The sequence below is a fragment of the Mytilus trossulus genome, chromosome 8, assembly GCF_036588685.1.
Source record: "Mytilus trossulus isolate FHL-02 chromosome 8, PNRI_Mtr1.1.1.hap1, whole genome shotgun sequence".
Classification (NCBI taxonomy): domain Eukaryota; kingdom Metazoa; phylum Mollusca; class Bivalvia; order Mytilida; family Mytilidae; genus Mytilus; species Mytilus trossulus.
In genome coordinates this window covers 72,918,004-72,926,946 of record NC_086380.1, presented here as the reverse complement: position 1 = coordinate 72,926,946, position 8,943 = coordinate 72,918,004, and positions in this window count along the sequence as shown.

The following is an 8,943-nucleotide window of genomic DNA, read 5'->3' as shown; positions in this document are numbered from 1 at the left end:
AATCCCATGATATGAACCCTGTACACATAGGGGATATTTTTCTGTGTTCTATGAAAACCTCATTCCACATCTGTTCAAGTTCATTGATCCGAAGGAGTCGAAAACTATTTTTCTCTGACCTGAAGTTGAAAAATGTTGCCAAAATTGAAGTGAATTAGTTTTTTATTTGTAAAAACTAAGTTTTGGAAAGGTGAAAATAATTTTATTTTGAATTACCTCCCTTACAATAGTGTTTTCTTTAAATAAGCTTTTTGATCAAATTTACTCTCAAAAGTGCATATTTTTTTCTTTGCCTGTGTTTTTATATATATTATATATAAAAATCATGCACTATTTAATTCTTGAAAATATATATAGGACTAGAAATTTAAAAATAAGTATTATCCTAGCTTGCATTTTCTTCAGCTGTCACATTTAAAGAATTGGCATATAAGACACATGCCTTTTTCTTCATAGTTGTTTATAAGTGACTTTTTTAAGCAAGTTTAATTATTTTTGAAAGCTTAATAACAAAAAAAAGTATTCTTACCCTGTTTTTGTTTCATTTTCAGCACATTTTTCAACTTCTGTTTTTGTCGGAGGCTTCGGCCTTAGAAAGCGAGCTGATTTTGTAGAGGCAGGAATGAGTTGAACATTCTTATTATGAACAGATTTAGTCACTAAGTCATACAAGTCTTTTGGTAGTCTCACAAATTTGCCTTTTTCAGCAGGTAAAGTCTTATTTCTGTATTTTTTCCCCTTATTATATGGCTTGTTTCCTTTCTGAAATGTGTATTTCCTTAGACGCCATGGGATTAGACCCATTGTTATTGTAAGAATTGTTTGAAATGCACTTTATTCCAGTATTTTAATATTTAAATAACAAATATAGGACCTTACAACTAAACAATCATGAATGACTAAGTTTTTTGTTTATATCAGATGGTACTGAAGGTGACCCCAGATGTAAGATTTTTTATATAAATCATATAAAAATCATCATGATGGTTAATCTCATTATTTTGTAATTTGACAAGTTCATATAATTTGACCTCTCTTCATTGAATTTTTTTATCAGTGCTGACAGGCTTGTGTGCTATAACATAAACAGAAAGTAAAGATAAGGTGTATGTTTTTGTTATAGGGATAGTTTTTTGAAGCTTGTATGACAACTTTTATGCATTTTATGGTATAGTACATAAAGAAAACAAAAATTCTACAAAATAAACAGATTGTAGTAAAACTAACCATGATTCAAATAGCTATTACACAAAGGTACAAGAAAAACACAAATATATAATGAGTTTATTAAGTAGACAAAAAAAATATAAATTGCATAAAAAAAAAAAAATAGTGAACAGGAAAAAAACACATCTTGCCGCAAACAGGGTATAGTTACTAGAAGTACTATAAAAATACAATAATGAAAAAACTACCATTGTAACTTATTATTTTCTATTACTTACATATATAACAACAAGAATATAAGAATATTTGATACTAAAAGGGGTTTGAAAGTACAGTATAAGGTAAATAATGGGAATTCACCCCTCAGCCTCCCTGGGATCCCAATTTCGGACCCCTTTTGGGTTTTCATTTTACAGAAACAACATGGAATCATTTTGGAATGCATTGGCTTTAGCTTTGTCTAAGAAAAGTGAAAAAAATCATGGAAATTATGACTGTACAGTGTGGGTTGGAGCTTTGGAGCATGGGGTCTATGGGAAAAAAGTTATGAATTGGCCTGATGGCACTAGAACTCTTGAAAGAGCTCACAGATTATCTTATATGCTAGATAAAAGAATATTAAAAGAAAATCTTCCCCGTTTCTCTCCAAACGGTGATCCTTTAGATATTTCACACCTTTGCCATAACCCCAAATGTATTAAACCGGAGCACCTGATCTTAGAGTCGCACAGTATAAACATAGAGAGAATTTTCTGTAGACGGGCAAAACAGTGTACAAATAATCATTTACCGTGTTGTCTTATCTGATGCAGGTAATTTATTTATTTTTAACATGTCTTGATCGGAGTTTTTTGGCAAACGAATACTCTTGAGGTTGTTTTGCGGCCAGTCGTTTTGTCGGTAAAAGTTTGTTTTTCTCATAGTCTTTTTCCTCTTGATGCTCATCATATATTTTATACAGTTCATGTTTTTTTGAGCATCTCTGATCTGTGTACTTCTTTGACTGCTTATATGATTTATGTTTTTCATTATGTTGTTGAATATTTTTCAGACCATGGGCAGCACGACTTCCTGGTTCGATGGGAACCCCAGCCGCTTGACAGAGTTTCACGATGGATTCTCCAGGGCCATTATTTACGTTATGTATAGCTGTATGTACCCTTCCTTTATAGTTTCTGGTAAATGTTACATTGCTAGGTACAGTTGCACGTATTGCACGGTTAGTTGCTTCAGCTTTTTGTGTGTTAGTGTTTTTGCATGTACAGTTTAGCATGGTAGGTCCAAGGCGATATTTTACGCATTCACGTAACAATGCTGCTGTGTTCTCTGATTTATTTAATTTAAAGTTATTTTTCAGATAAGCTGATTTTTCAGTCCATGTCTTCAAACTGTTCCTATTTGAACAAACAAGGGAATATTTTGTACAACCATTATGATCGCCCTGATAGCAAGAAACTATAGCATGACATGCATATGATAGGTGAACTTTTACCCGTACAGAGTCCATATTGAATTTATCAAAGGCAGCATTGTACTCTGCCTGACAACGTGCTGCCATATCTAATGCAAACCTTTTTAGCATTTTATCTTTCTCTGAAACTAATCGTGCCGGCATTATTTCCTTCAGACCTGACATTTTTTTAATAAAATTTCTATGATTTGCGGACACATGTCTCGTATCTAGAAAATGAATTGGCTGAGTATTGGTTGTACCAGCTTTAAAGAGAGACTCTGCAGCTCTAAATGCACTGCTGTCAGGGTCAGTGGTAATTTCTTGAACTTCCAGACCATCATTTTTCAGGTCTAACAAGCAGTCTTTAGCCCATCGCTCCTCACTGCCTATGCTGTCATGCATTTCAATGTTTGCGGAACAGTGACCTTTGTGAGATTTAACTTTTGTTTTTGTTTTATGTTCACTCTTATTTGAGCAAAGCTTAGACACTTGTCTTGTGCTTACAATACTGTGCTTATAAGTATTATTTTCTAACATGTTATACGTACATTGAGTAGCTGGTTGAAATGGTGTTTTACCCATTCCGGAATAAATAGGGTTATTATACATTCCGTCGGCCTGAATGTTAATAATATTAGGATTATCACCTCTTAATATGTTTATTTCCTTCAGTAATTTTCTTTTCTGAACCAAATCCTTTTGATTGTACTCTTCTATAATTTCAGAAACAACATTAGCACTGTGTTGCATACTTGAAGTGGAAGGAGCTGGTATATTAGAACCAAGAAATAATTTCTGTAGACCAGTTGTGCTGATAGCTATGTGATTAAGTGCGACTTGTATGGATAGATTAATAGCTGCTGTTCGACGACCACGTTTCTTTGCGATCACCTCATTGTAAAGGTTGAACATTTTTGAATGGTAAGAACACTTATTGCAGCTTGCCTTTTCCCTCCAGGCAGCCCCTCTTTGCTGTTCTGCACTTAAATCCCATGATATGAACCCTGTACACATAGGGGATATTTTTCTGTGTTCTATGAAAACCTCATTCCACATCTGTTCAAGTTCATTGATCCGAAGGAGTCGAAAACTATTTTTCTCTGACCTGAAGTTGAAAAATGTTGCCAAAATTGAAGTGAATTAGTTTTTTATTTGTAAAAACTAAGTTTTGGAAAGGTGAAAATAATTTTATTTTGAATTACCTCCCTTACAATAGTGTTTTCTTTAAATAAGCTTTTTGATCAAATTTACTCTCAAAAGTGCATATTTTTTTCTTTGCCTGTGTTTTTATATATATTATATATAAAAATCATGCACTATTTAATTCTTGAAAATATATATAGGACTAGAAATTTAAAAATAAGTATTATCCTAGCTTGCATTTTCTTCAGCTGTCACATTTAAAGAATTGGCATATAAGACACATGCCTTTTTCTTCATAGTTGTTTATAAGTGACTTTTTTAAGCAAGTTTAATTATTTTTGAAAGCTTAATAACAAAAAAAAGTATTCTTACCCTGTTTTTGTTTCATTTTCAGCACATTTTTCAACTTCTGTTTTTGTCGGAGGCTTCGGCCTTAGAAAGCGAGCTGATTTTGTAGAGGCAGGAATGAGTTGAACATTCTTATTATGAACAGATTTAGTCACTAAGTCATACAAGTCTTTTGGTAGTCTCACAAATTTGCCTTTTTCAGCAGGTAAAGTCTTATTTCTGTATTTTTTCCCCTTATTATATGGCTTGTTTCCTTTCTGAAATGTGTATTTCCTTAGACGCCATGGGATTAGACCCATTGTTATTGTAAGAATTGTTTGAAATGCACTTTATTCCAGTATTTTAATATTTAAATAACAAATATAGGACCTTACAACTAAACAATCATGAATGACTAAGTTTTTTGTTTATATCAGATGGTACTGAAGGTGACCCCAGATGTAAGATTTTTTATATAAATCATATAAAAATCATCATGATGGTTAATCTCATTATTTTGTAATTTGACAAGTTCATATAATTTGACCTCTCTTCATTGAATTTTTTTATCAGTGCTGACAGGCTTGTGTGCTATAACATAAACAGAAAGTAAAGATAAGGTGTATGTTTTTGTTATAGGGATAGTTTTTTGAAGCTTGTATGACAACTTTTTATGCATTTTATGGTATAGTACATAAAGAAAACAAAAATTCTACAAAATAAACAGATTGTAGTAAAACTAACCATGATTCAAATAGCTATTACACAAAGGTACAAGAAAAACACAAATATATAATGAGTTTATTAAGTAGACAAAAAAAAATATAAATTGCATAAAAAAAAAAAAAATAGTGAACAGGAAAAAAACACATCTTGCCGCAAACAGGGTATAGTTACTAGAAGTACTATAAAAATACAATAATGAAAAAACTACCATTGTAACTTATTATTTTCTATTACTTACATATATAACAACAAGAATATAAGAATATTTTGATACTAAAAGGGGTTTGAAAGTACAGTATAGGTTGCACTTTGTAAATCACGTGTGATTTGCAAGTCACGCCTCTTTTGGGGAGAAATTGAATGTGCACTAAATACTGCTACTGTTTACATAGTTGTTGCCATGGATGCAAAGTTTTTTTTTTTTAATTAAGACTTGATTGGAGAATTAAATGGATATAAATAAAAATGTCTATTTATTTAACTTATTTTTCAGGAGGACTGGAAGACATTTGGGTGTTGAGTCAAATTTAATGGAAAAATTCAGTGCGAACCTGCAATGTTTATAAATGGAGGGCAGTAAAACTTGAAAATATGCCGCACAGCTATATGTTTTTATTAGTGCAAAAAAAAGTAGTGCATGTCTCCTTTCCAGGGAAATCTAACATTCTCCTCAAAACTTCCTGAATGAAGAGTGACTGCATATGCAATTTAGGCAGTTCCTATGGAAAATTGCATTGCTGGTTTTACACAAGTGCAACCTATAAGGTAAATAATGGGAATTCACCCCTCAGCCTCCCTGGGATCCCAATTTCGGACCCCTTTTGGGTTTTCATTTTACAGAAACAACATGGAATCATTTTGGAATGCATTGGCTTTAGCTTTGTCTAAGAAAAGTGAAAAAAATCATGGAAATTATGACTGTACAGTGTGGGTTGGAGCTTTGGAGCATGGGGTCTATGGGAAAAAAGTTATGAATTGGCCTGATGGCACTAGAACTCTTGAAAGAGCTCACAGATTATCTTATATGCTAGATAAAAGAATATTAAAAGAAAATCTTCCCCGTTTCTCTCCAAACGGTGATCCTTTAGATATTTCACACCTTTGCCATAACCCCAAATGTATTAAACCGGAGCACCTGATCTTAGAGTCGCACAGTATAAACATAGAGAGAATTTTCTGTAGACGGGCAAAACAGTGTACAAATAATCATTTACCGTGTTGTCTTATCTGATGCAGGTAATTTATTTATTTTTAACATGTCTTGATCGGAGTTTTTTGGCAAACGAATACTCTTGAGGTTGTTTTGCGGCCAGTCGTTTTGTCGGTAAAAGTTTGTTTTTCTCATAGTCTTTTTCCTCTTGATGCTCATCATATATTTTATACAGTTCATGTTTTTTTGAGCATCTCTGATCTGTGTACTTCTTTGACTGCTTATATGATTTATGTTTTTCATTATGTTGTTGAATATTTTTCAGACCATGGGCAGCACGACTTCCTGGTTCGATGGGAACCCCAGCCGCTTGACAGAGTTTCACGATGGATTCTCCAGGGCCATTATTTACGTTATGTATAGCTGTATGTACCCTTCCTTTATAGTTTCTGGTAAATGTTACATTGCTAGGTACAGTTGCACGTATTGCACGGTTAGTTGCTTCAGCTTTTTGTGTGTTAGTGTTTTTGCATGTACGGTTTAGCATGGTAGGTCCAAGGCGATATTTTACGCATTCACGTAACAATGCTGCTGTGTTCTCTGATTTATTTAATTTAAAGTTATTTTTCAGATAAGCTGATTTTTCAGTCCATGTCTTCAAACTGTTCCTATTTGAACAAACAAGGGAATATTTTGTACAACCATTATGATCGCCCTGATAGCAAGAAACTATAGCATGACATGCATATGATAGGTGAACTTTTACCCGTACAGAGTCCATATTGAATTTATCAAAGGCAGCATTGTACTCTGCCTGACAACGTGCTGCCATATCTAATGCAAACCTTTTTAGCATTTTATCTTTCTCTGAAACTAATCGTGCCGGCATTATTTCCTTCAGACCTGACATTTTTTTAATAAAATTTCTATGATTTGCGGACACATGTCTCGTATCTAGAAAATGAATTGGCTGAGTATTGGTTGTACCAGCTTTAAAGAGAGACTCTGCAGCTCTAAATGCACTGCTGTCAGGGTCAGTGGTAATTTCTTGAACTTCCAGACCATCATTTTTCAGGTCTAACAAGCAGTCTTTAGCCCATCGCTCCTCACTGCCTATGCTGTCATGCATTTCAATGTTTGCGGAACAGTGACCTTTGTGAGATTTAACTTTTGTTTTTGTTTTATGTTCACTCTTATTTGAGCAAAGCTTAGACACTTGTCTTGTGCTTACAATACTGTGCTTATAAGTATTATTTTCTAACATGTTATACGTACATTGAGTAGCTGGTTGAAATGGTGTTTTACCCATTCCGGAATAAATAGGGTTATTATACATTCCGTCGGCCTGAATGTTAATAATATTAGGATTATCACCTCTTAATATGTTTATTTCCTTCAGTAATTTTCTTTTCTGAACCAAATCCTTTTGATTGTACTCTTCTATAATTTCAGAAACAACATTAGCACTGTGTTGCATACTTGAAGTGGAAGGAGCTGGTATATTAGAACCAAGAAATAATTTCTGTAGACCAGTTGTGCTGATAGCTATGTGATTAAGTGCGACTTGTATGGATAGATTAATAGCTGCTGTTCGACGACCACGTTTCTTTGCGATCACCTCATTGTAAAGGTTGAACATTTTTGAATGGTAAGAACACTTATTGCAGCTTGCCTTTTCCCTCCAGGCAGCCCCTCTTTGCTGTTCTGCACTTAAATCCCATGATATGAACCCTGTACACATAGGGGATATTTTTCTGTGTTCTATGAAAACCTCATTCCACATCTGTTCAAGTTCATTGATCCGAAGGAGTCGAAAACTATTTTTCTCTGACCTGAAGTTGAAAAATGTTGCCAAAATTGAAGTGAATTAGTTTTTTATTTGTAAAAACTAAGTTTTGGAAAGGTGAAAATAATTTTATTTTGAATTACCTCCCTTACAATAGTGTTTTCTTTAAATAAGCTTTTTGATCAAATTTACTCTCAAAAGTGCATATTTTTTTCTTTGCCTGTGTTTTTATATATATTATATATAAAAATCATGCACTATTTAATTCTTGAAAATATATATAGGACTAGAAATTTAAAAATAAGTATTATCCTAGCTTGCATTTTCTTCAGCTGTCACATTTAAAGAATTGGCATATAAGACACATGCCTTTTTCTTCATAGTTGTTTATAAGTGACTTTTTTAAGCAAGTTTAATTATTTTTGAAAGCTTAATAACAAAAAAAAGTATTCTTACCCTGTTTTTGTTTCATTTTCAGCACATTTTTCAACTTCTGTTTTTGTCGGAGGCTTCGGCCTTAGAAAGCGAGCTGATTTTGTAGAGGCAGGAATGAGTTGAACATTCTTATTATGAACAGATTTAGTCACTAAGTCATACAAGTCTTTTGGTAGTCTCACAAATTTGCCTTTTTCAGCAGGTAAAGTCTTATTTCTGTATTTTTTCCCCTTATTATATGGCTTGTTTCCTTTCTGAAATGTGTATTTCCTTAGACGCCATGGGATTAGACCCATTGTTATTGTAAGAATTGTTTGAAATGCACTTTATTCCAGTATTTTAATATTTAAATAACAAATATAGGACCTTACAACTAAACAATCATGAATGACTAAGTTTTTTGTTTATATCAGATGGTACTGAAGGTGACCCCAGATGTAAGATTTTTTATATAAATCATATAAAAATCATCATGATGGTTAATCTCATTATTTTGTAATTTGACAAGTTCATATAATTTGACCTCTCTTCATTGAATTTTTTTATCAGTGCTGACAGGCTTGTGTGCTATAACATAAACAGAAAGTAAAGATAAGGTGTATGTTTTTGTTATAGGGATAGTTTTTTGAAGCTTGTATGACAACTTTTTATGCATTTTATGGTATAGTACATAAAGAAAACAAAAATTCTACAAAATAAACAGATTGTAGTAAAACTAACCATGATTCAAATAGCTATTACACAAAGGTACAAGAA